General features: G+C 43.1%; 1 non-coding gene across 1 annotated transcript; it reads left to right on the top strand.

Annotated features, from left to right (window-relative positions):
- The first annotated feature begins 7,170 nt into the window (after positions 1-7,170).
- Trnak-uuu (transfer RNA lysine (anticodon UUU)) lies at positions 7,171-7,242 on the top strand. The gene has a single exon. It is a non-coding gene; the product is annotated as a tRNA-Lys (tRNA).
- Positions 7,243-10,398: the final 3,156 nt, after the last annotated feature.

The raw sequence follows: 10,398 nt of genomic DNA, 5'->3' as shown, positions 1-10,398 counted from the left end.
ACGTCTCGGCCTGCTTTAGGTATACATAGGAGAGTGGACCTGCCTTTCAAACTTGTAGAACCTAAGGCTTTTTTGCAACGCCGTAGTCGGATTGAAGCCATCGAACTGCCGCTGACTTATTGCTCTCTGTAGCTTGGTCTATGCACCGTTTTCTGCCAGAAATAAAGTTTCCGCTTCACAAGTCTCAAGTCGAAGAAATTATGATATACAAGTAGGTGAGGGCTATTCTGCTCGCGCTTATGCTAGCGCTGCTAGCGCGTCGTGTTATGAATATTGACCAGTTGGTAAAGCAAGGTCGTTGAGTGCCGTAAACTGATCCGCCTCAGTTCGTTAGGTCCTGCTACGCAAAAAGAATCCCCATGTACTCAAGTGTGCGTAAATATATGTATGTATGTATGTATGTATGTATGTATGTAGGTATGTATGTATGTATGTATGTATGTATGTATGTATGTATGTATGTATGTATGTATGTATGTATGTATGTATGTATGTATGTATGTATGTATGTATGTATGTATGTACGGATGTATCTATGTATGTATGATGTCGTAGGTTCGGATCCTACCCGGCGGGCATTTTTTCTCCCCTTTCTTTCTGTCTGCAAATTCTTTATCTGTTTCAATGACCTACCACATTCCCTTTGCCTTCCGAGATTTTCTTGACTGACAACCCCTATTTGTGCACTAATTCAACGAGCCCCTCATTTCCGATTCTGATTCGCTACATGCATAGCGAGGGCCTCTGTTCCGGCAGTCTTGGTGTCGTAGGGACCTTAAGAGGGTTCAAAGCAGGTCGACCACTCTCGACATGTCGCAGACACTCGAGTCAAGGCACGGGGGTTAAAAAGGAGGTCCCCTTCACCCCGAGTAGTCCGAGTGGCGCTGGCTAACACCCCCAAGCGCAGGTCGGGGGTTCGTGGTCGTGTGTTGGGACCCCACCCGGCGGGCATTTTTTCTCCACTTTTTTTCTGTCTGTCCAAATTCTTTATCTGTTTCAATTACCTACCACATTCTCCCCTTTGCTTTCCGGGGTATTCTTGACTGGCAAACCTTATTTCTGTCTTAATTGAACGAGTCCTTCATTTCCTATTCTGATTCGCTGTATGTATGTATGTATGTATGTATGTATGTATGTATGTATGTATGTATGTATGTATGTATGTATGTATGTATGTATGCATGCATGTATGTATGTATGTATGTATGTATGTATGTATGTATGTATGTATGTATGTATGTATGTATGTATGTATGTATGTATGTATGTATGTATGTATGTATGTATGTACGTGTGTATGTATGCATACATCCATGAGCACATGTGTGTATGCACGCATGTATGTGTGCGTGTATCTGTTTATGCGTGCACGCATGTTTGTGTGTGTGTGTGTGTTTGTAGGTGTCAATAACTCAAGTTGACCCTATAATGAGTGTGGGATTAAGCACATACTGGCACACATGAACCGCGCGATATGTACGAGTAATCCGGAATTCTTATCTTTTTGGGAAGTCTGATTTGCCATCTTGAAAGAAAAAGAATACAGAATAAAAACCTTAAGAACAAATTGCGCGTTCAAGATCATTTTATGCAACACCCCGCTGAACAAAAGGGTTGATACATCCCGGAACACACGCACGAAAAACACTGCCAAATGTCTTCCCTATTCCTTTCTACTACTTACACCATGCAGCACTACACTCCGCAACCGACACATGTAGTACTTGTAGCAGGTTCGACCGGCTGGCGCCTTTTCTCTACGCCTAGAGAATGTTATTTGAGCGACTTGTACACCTACACAACGTAAGAGAAACTATGCACTCCGCCACATGCCTTGTCTATACATCGCTAGATATTTCTCTGCAGTACAACTTATCGGCGGTGAAGCACGCTTTCATGGGGAACGCAAGCATTCCTCTTATTGACTTTGGCAACTGTTTGATACACCCTTCTCTCGTGCGCGTAGCGTGCCTACACATTCGAGAAGAGAGCCACATCGCGCCCGGCCGCTATACGTAGGAGCACGCTATTGCGACCATACTCCTCTTGTGTTTGGTCAGTAAATATACGTGCCCGCGCACATTTCTGCGCCAGTAAGCCGGGGCGATCACAAAACAAGTAAATTATGTTCTGTTCGTAACTTAGGCCTGTAAATAAAGTAAGTTTAGGTGATTTATCTTTGACATCATTGATTTGATTACATATTTAGTTCTACGTGCACGTTTTCATTGCTTTTAGGGGCGAAGCTCCTTAAGTCACGGGTCTGTCCATCCCTTGTGTCTCGTGGTACGTGACCGCCGCATGCTTTCGGAGATGTCGCAAAGTGGGCCGCGTTGCACGCGCAAGAACCGGCTGCAACCGGCAGCGCAAACTCGGCACCGGGAGCGCGAGCTTGTCTGTGTTCGCCAACGGAGGCGCGAGCGCACGTGCACTGCGAGGGGGAGATCACGCAAGAGATCACGCCACGAACGCAGGCAGTCGTTCTCGGAGATCGAACGAGACGCAAGGACCTTTGCTCGTTTCCTCTCGTCTTGTTCGGGCACAAGTTCGCCCTAAATAAAAGTTCTTTCTTTACCGTTGTGTCCCATCCTACGTGACAAATTGTGGTGGAGGTGCGGGGTAGTCCTCGATGGCGCGGGGTCTTTCACCAGGTCTGGGCGTGGGAGCATTGACTCCGAAAATAAAAGTTGATTTGTACAATGTACGCACACAGTTTTACGTCTTTCTTAATAATGTAATGGGCGAACTTTCACGGGAGAGTTACGGTTACCGATGACATCCCCCTCTCGAGCTTCGCCCCACTTATCATCATTCATTCCGTGGATATGGCGTGATTTTTTTTTAGGTCCGTTGACTTGCAATGTTTTTCTCAGAGCCGTTGACCTGCGATATATTATAATATCGTTATATTCGACATTTCAACAGTCATTAGTCATTTATTTGCATCTATTTAAATTATCTTCAAATGCTGCCTGCCCGCAAACAACGAATAGAGTTCGACAACATTCGAAATCACCGTGATTGTGAAGCTGCGAACAGCATAATTAATCACATAGTCCTAGGGTAGGACACCGTGTTTTCTGCTCAGAAAACACGGTGTTTTTCAGAAACAGTTTGTCAAACCCAGTGCAATGAGTTGGCGTCCTGAGCAAAAACCTAATGCTTGGGTGCAAAGAGTTCGTAAAGAACAACCTAATTTGCATAAACCTATCAAAACACAAATTATAATGACACGGCTTTTCACGGAGAATGCTCACAGGAAATAGGTAGGAACACTGTATGGGTGCAATTCCAATGTCCGCATGAAACTACTTTTAGAAGGGAAGTACTCTCTAGCATTTAAGAAATAGGGCTAAGCAATTATTCGCAAAATTGTTGTATAAAAAATTGGCCACGTATCTGCTGCTTCCGTTGCTAATGTCAACAAAAGGCGACAGCCTTTCATCGACATTTGCCAAGGAAGTGCCTCCCTTTGCTTTTCCGCCCACCTCTCATGCTGTTCCACTTCCGTCGCGCTCCTCCCAAGGTAAATACGCCAAATGTTTGCTTAAATAATTTTAAATTTACCGAGTTTCATTGCTCCAGGCCGGGTTCCTCGATCCCAACGCTGCCGTCCGGCCAAGACGCACGTCAATCGAGGTGTCCGTCTTCAAAGTATATATAACCACGTTGCCCTACTCCATGTTCTTTTCACGCAGAACATTGAACCTCTCTAGTGGAACGTGTTGTTGCTGTTGCCATTTGATTTCTTAAATTCCGCCATGAGCTACAGTAGCGCGAGCAACAGCAGTCGACGTTTTTCTGCCGTTGATGTAGTATTTCGTTTCTATTCCAAACACCAAGTATCCATGAATGTTTTAATAAAGAAATACTGCAAATATCATCTTTATTTTCTGCCTTATATTTACGTAAGGTCTTGTTCTTGTTCAACCATGTTTACAATATGAACATTGACACCGGATTTATAATTTTGGATTAGGGTTTGGGTATATACGGCTACTGCGCAGCTTCTGTTTTACTTTGGCCGGGTGGCTGAATCGAGTCACACACAGACAGACAGACACACACACCAAACTTTCTGATTTTAAGTAGCCCAAGAAGGACTCTCGCCTTTAAAACAAGGATAAGAATAAGGGAATGGCGTTGTTCTTTTAACGCCATACTTTGTTGCTCAAAAGAAAGCACGCCGTGCCGAAATGTCCGCGATTTCGCGTTGGCGAGGGCGCATGAACAGACTTAAACAACAAAGAGAAACACTTTCTATGAAACACGTCCGGTCGGCAGCATTGCGTTCCACCTCGCATTGCTCATTTCGGTTAACTTTAGCTTCGAACACGTTTAACCAATTAAATCACCTTGAACAAAGTGAGCCGACAGAAAAATAATTCTGGAATTACCAGCAGATCTGCTTAAAGGAAGCATCGAAATAGAGAAACAGAACGAAAATGGCACAACCAGAGAAAAATTTTTTCTCGCCAATTTAGGACGCGCTTCCAAGCCGGCCGGTAAGATAAAACAGCTATTCTTAGTTTATTTTTGTAATCTAGCTTGGTGATTTTGTTTTATGGGTTGCCACAAAGTAAACACGTTTAACGCCATTGAAGAAAAAACGTGTTTGGGGTAAATGGGGTGAACAACAAACCCAGAACCCCCATCGAGAGATGAGCCGCTGATTTGAAAGTGCTGAGAATGGGCGTGGCGTTTTTTCCTAGAGATGTTGCGGTTCACCCTATCATTAGTCGCTTAGAAAGCAATGGGCATGATGCGCTGTGTCTACGTAGGCTTCCGAAATGCAGCACCACCAGAAGAAAAGAAAAAAAAATCAACCCGGCATGTTTGCTCAGGGAGGAAATGGAGCACCACTTGACACGGTAATAGTATGCTTCCTTTATTGAAAATTAAACAAGATAGACACAGTCTCGTAGCGAGAAGGAGAGCGATCCGTTTTGTCTAGCCGAACTTAGTTTTAAGGGTTATTGCAACGTGAACGCTCATGAACAGAGAATACGTGGAGCCAACGACGGACGCTTATTTTGAGATCGCGGGCAGCTACACGTGACCTTCTACATCGTGCTAATGAGAAATTATCCACTTTTGGCTCATATGATTATTTTAACCCTGTATAAAGTGAACCAGTCATGCTCATCTCATACTATACACCGAAAAAACGACCAAAAAAGCTCCTCAATCGGGCGCCCTCATACATATCCAAGCTGAAACACAGTAGTGAACTCTATGGACGCCATTTCTGGAAGATCAGGTGAAAAGTTCTTTTTTGAGTCCGTGTGGCAGGCAGCAGCCTCTGCCCGCTCACCTAGTAGCTCAGCGGAATCATATAAATAGGTATTTTAGACTGATGCAGGATGCCTTTTCTTAAACCTGACAACAGCTGATTGATTGATTGTAGGGTTTAACGCGCCGACGCAACGTAGGCGATGAGGCGCGCCATAGTTGAGAACTCCGGATTAATTTTGACAACCTGGGGGATCTTTAACGTGCGCCGAAATCTGGTACACACGGGAGTTCTTGCATTTCGCCTACAACAGGAATGCGGCCACCACGTCCGGAAATCCAACCCGTGACCTCGTGCTCAGCAACATGACAACATAGCCTTGTTTCGAATTATTGGGTTGGATTGAAAATGTTTATTGCAATATCTGATTTTTCGGTTTATTGAATAGAAAGAGCCAACATGTTTTCGGCCCGAAATCTCTATTGGAAAAAAGTGATGCAATGAGAAGCGTTCATAGGCTATTTATTCACGTGATGGTTTTGTTTTTTTACTTGCATCCGACCGGGAGGTCCCCACCATATCTGGGAAATGTGTACTAGCCGAATGCGGTGGTATATAGCCTTTTTTTTTTGTTTGGTGCCGTCGGGGACGCGCGAGGTAAAATCTTTGTTATATATATATATAAGGTTAGCAGAGACAGAGACACACGAGAAAGACGTACAAAATAGAAATAAGTTCACTGACGTTGCAGGAAGATGACTTCCTTCTTCCTCGCTTCCTGAAACGTCAGTAAACATATTCCTATTTTCTTCGTCTTTCTCGTGTGTCTCTGTCTGTACTAACCTTATTTTTTGCGCTCTGTGTGAGTTTTTATCTTTCCAGACTATATATATATATATATATATATATATATATATATATATATATATATATATATATAAATATATATATATATATATATATATATATATATATATATATATATATATATATATATATATATATATATATATATATATATATAACACGCGCCCACTCTGGGCGCGTGTTTTTCTTTCTTTCTTTCTCACGTAAGTAATAAAAATTAATAATAATGTAACGTCACTAACGGTAATAAATAGTCTAACCACTCCCCTATGCCTTCTTTGGCGTTGTAGACTGCCGGCATTTCTTTCTGTATTTCCTAACGAGCCCCTCATTTCCAAACCCTATTATCGTGCGAAAGCTTAGCGAGGGCCTCGGTTCTGGCAGCCTTGATGCCAAGGTAGCATAAGAGGGTTTCCCGCCAGTTGACCGCTCATGACCGGCTGTAGACGTTCGCGTCACGCCCCGGGGGTTGAAAAAAGAAGGTCCCCTTCTCCCCGTGTAGTCTGAGTGGCGCTGGCTACCACTCTCAAGCGTCAGATACAGTTGTAGTAAATATAAATACCCCAGAAAGTGAAGCAGAACACAGTCGCCCAGATAGCCGAATTGGTAAGGCATTCGAGATCTAATCGAAAGGCGTGGGTTCCGTCCCCACTCTGGGCGCGAGTTTTTCTTTCTTTCTTTCTCACGTAATTAATAAAAATTAATAATAATGTAATGTCACTAACGGTAATAAATAGTCTAACCACGCCCCTATGCCTTCTTTGGCGTTGTAGACTGCCGGCATTTCTTTCTGTATTTCCTAACGAACCCCTCATTTCCAAACCCTACTATCGTGCGAAAGCTTAGCGAGGGCCTCGGTTCTGGCAGCCTTGATGCCAAGGTAGCATAAGAGGGTTTCCCGCCAGTTGACCGCTCATGACAGGCTGTAGACGTTCGCGTCACGCCCCGGGGGTCGAAAAAGAAGGTCCCCTTCTCCCCGTGTAGTCTGAGTGGCGCTGGCTACCACCCTCAAGCGTCAGATACAGTTGTAGTAAATATAAATACCCCAGAAAGTGAAGCAGAACACAGTCGCCCAGATAGCCGAATTGGTAAGGCATTCGAGATTTAATCGAAAGGCGTGGGTTCGGTCCCCACTCTGGGCGCGTGTTTTCCTTTCTTTCTTTCTCACGTAATTAGTAATAAAAAAAATAATGTAACGTCACTAACGGTAAAAAAAAGCCTAATCATTCCCCTATGTCTTCTTTGGCGTTGTAGACTGCCGGCATTTCTTTCTGTATATATATATATATATATATATATATATATATATATATATATATATATATATATATATATATATATATATATATATATATATATATATATATATATATATATATATATATATATATATACACATACACACAAAGTAGAAGTACGCTCTTCGGAGACTTTATTTCCAACGTTTCGACCTGAGACAGGTCTTCCTCAGGAAGACCTGTCTCAGGTCGAAACGTTGGAAATAAAGTCTCCGAAGAGCCGAAGAGCGTACTTCTACTTTGTGCGTATTCCTGCAGCAACTAAGGACTCCACTTCACGACTATATATATATATATATATCTATATATATATATATATATATATATATATATATATATATATATATATATATATATATATATTTATATCTTGATTTTAGCCTTTATTTTTCCTGTCTTCGTAAACATACAGATACTGAATACTACTCCGATTGCAAAAATGAAAAAGAAAAACTGCAAGGATTACTGCGTTTCAGAACTTTTTGTAATGGCAGGAAAGAACTCTCATGGTGGACTTGGCTTGCAAGACGCCAAGCTGAGAAATGGCGCAAAAAAAGCGACGCAAAAACAGCAAAAGCAAGAACAACATAACTAACCGCAGTTTTCCAAGTACTGTTTCTCAAGACATAAAGGCAAGAAATGACAGCCTGCTGTACTAACATACGATGCAATGTATTGGCCACTTTTCGGAGCGTTGGGCCTCAATCGCATGTTTTGCCATTCTCAAAAAAGAAAAAAAATACATCGCGTCCGCAGCCGTCAGCGGGAACGTTGAGTTGGAAGCCAGCTCTTTTGAGGCCAGAGGAGTCTCTAGGGGCTTACAAATGCAGAAATTGCCGAGGAGAAGATCGCAGCCGTAACACCTTGTTGGTGGCGAGCGCCTGCTCCCGGGTAAATAAAAAATAACTGCGACCATAAAGGATTGCTGAAATGGACTTCGCTGTTTACCAAAGCAGCTCCGCAGCATTATTGTTGTAAGTGCAGTCTGTACTTTTTTATGCCTTTGTTCTGTAAGAAGCGCAATGGCTTCGCCTGAAATTTTGGAGCAGACCAGTTTCAAGCTGTCTTCTTTTTTCAACACAGAGTGAGAAACAGCAGAAAATTTGTCCTAATTCCAAGACGTCCACAGGAAATGTACAGACGATCGTAGGTCAATCCACTGCCAAAAGCATCATGAGTACGGAGAAGTGAGCGGGTTTGACATCGCACAGCTCTTGTTCGTGTTCACAGCGCAAAACATACATAATACATACACTACCAAGTACACAACACAAAGTGAGCCTTAATGTCATCTAAGTGGCTTAAATTCTCGTACTTAGTAAGTACATTTCATGTTATGACCACGTATTGGGCTGTTCGGTTCATGCCTGTCTCGTGCTGTCAACAGGAGTACCGAAAAGACGTCATTTTTTTCCTTCAGCAGTATGAACTCTAAAAACCGCTGATTTGCTAAAAATGCGCTGTGTTATATTTTAGTTCTATTGAAAAATCCTCAAAAGGACTACAGCTTACTCAGGTCAGTTTTATTGCTCAAGCTGTGGAATATATGTATCTTCTGTACCATCGGTAATACAAAGGTAAGTCGATAAATATCAAGGCGGCCGTGCTGGTTGCAATGAAATGTTTTGAAACTTCAGTTCTTCAGTTATGGTTTCATTTTATGGCCTTTTCACTGCTGCCATGCGAAATGGGGAAAAGGTACGGACAACGTTCTTCTAAAAAACTGCTACAAAAGAAACAGGAGAACACCATTGCTCAAAAAGTGATATTTTAAAACGAAGGACACGGCAAATACAGGACAAATATACTCCAGCCTTTTTTACGTGACATGATGCTTTGGTGCTATAGTCGAAATCACAACGGCGTCCAATTCATATAATGCAAAGGAATTAGGAACACTTAAACCATGATTGGCCCACTGATTTTGTTGAGATTGCGTAAAATTTGATTTTCTTCGTCTACTCTCTCAAGACATTCTGGGCGTTTGTGTGCTCTCCTACGCGTTATGAACATGGACATCTTCGCATTGGCCATTTGTGTTTTTAAAAAAAGCTGCTTTGGCTAATTCAACTCAGGAAACTCAAATTGGCAGTGAAAGCAAAACACAATCTTCTTTAATTTGAAAGAACTAAGTGTCAGTACCTCACTCAGCTCCATTACAGCCATGAAAGGTGCTTTTTAACCAAAAAATCCCGGGCCATCTCCACTAACGTGAAACCTAGGGAGGGGCGAAGCATGCAGTGTTTAAGTGTAGTCAAAGATTTCAAGTCTCTCCCTTGGCACACAAGCGCGCTGATTGCGCACCGGAAAAGCGCCGGTGGGGAGGACCAATCGCGCGCTCGCTGAGGCGGTGGCGCCCTCTCTTGCATTGAACCAGACTTCGGCGATTTGCGTGCCCCATCTGCCCCAGTTTGGGGTAGTGGCAGGCGCAAACAGGAGCCCAGTGCAGTGCCCGAGCGTCGCCGAGGGGGGGGGGGGGGGGCAGTGGTGCTCGTTCTAGGTAATGAACGAGGCCCCGGCACCAGGTAAGTATGCCTTTTCTTGCTTCGACCGACCACCCGACCCGATCAGGCCTGGAGTCCAAAGCCGGTGGGTATTTGAATGCAACACAAATTGAAACCCGTCTGCAAACAGCTTCTGGTTGTGCTTGACAATTGCTGAAGTAGACAGGGAGCATTCCAGAAACCTTTCAGTCATATTAGTTTATTTTGAACCGATTTTATGAATCATACACTTTTCTTTTAGTACGCGTTACGTCCAAGCGCAAGGCGTTGGAAAACAAATGCCCAGGTGTTTTAGTGCCGTATCTACAGCAGACGCCGATGGGAGACGTCGACACTCCGGGCCGCTAAGGGACGTCGCCCCTAAAACACAAGAAGTACTCAAAAATGTTCAAATTTTGCTCTATGGTGGCGTGCTATTGTTAAACATGACGTTATATGGTCCAGCACTAAAAACGCAATTTTTAGTGTGCTGATTGAACGATATTATTCAAGTGAT

The sequence above is a fragment of the Haemaphysalis longicornis genome, unplaced genomic scaffold, assembly GCF_048455015.1.
Source record: "Haemaphysalis longicornis isolate Haplotype H1 unplaced genomic scaffold, Haemaphysalis longicornis Haplotype H1 scaffold_5, whole genome shotgun sequence".
Taxonomy (NCBI): domain Eukaryota; kingdom Metazoa; phylum Arthropoda; class Arachnida; order Ixodida; family Ixodidae; genus Haemaphysalis; species Haemaphysalis longicornis.
The sequence above is the reverse complement of the archived record's forward strand: the minus strand, read 5'-3'. Positions and strand labels throughout refer to the sequence as shown.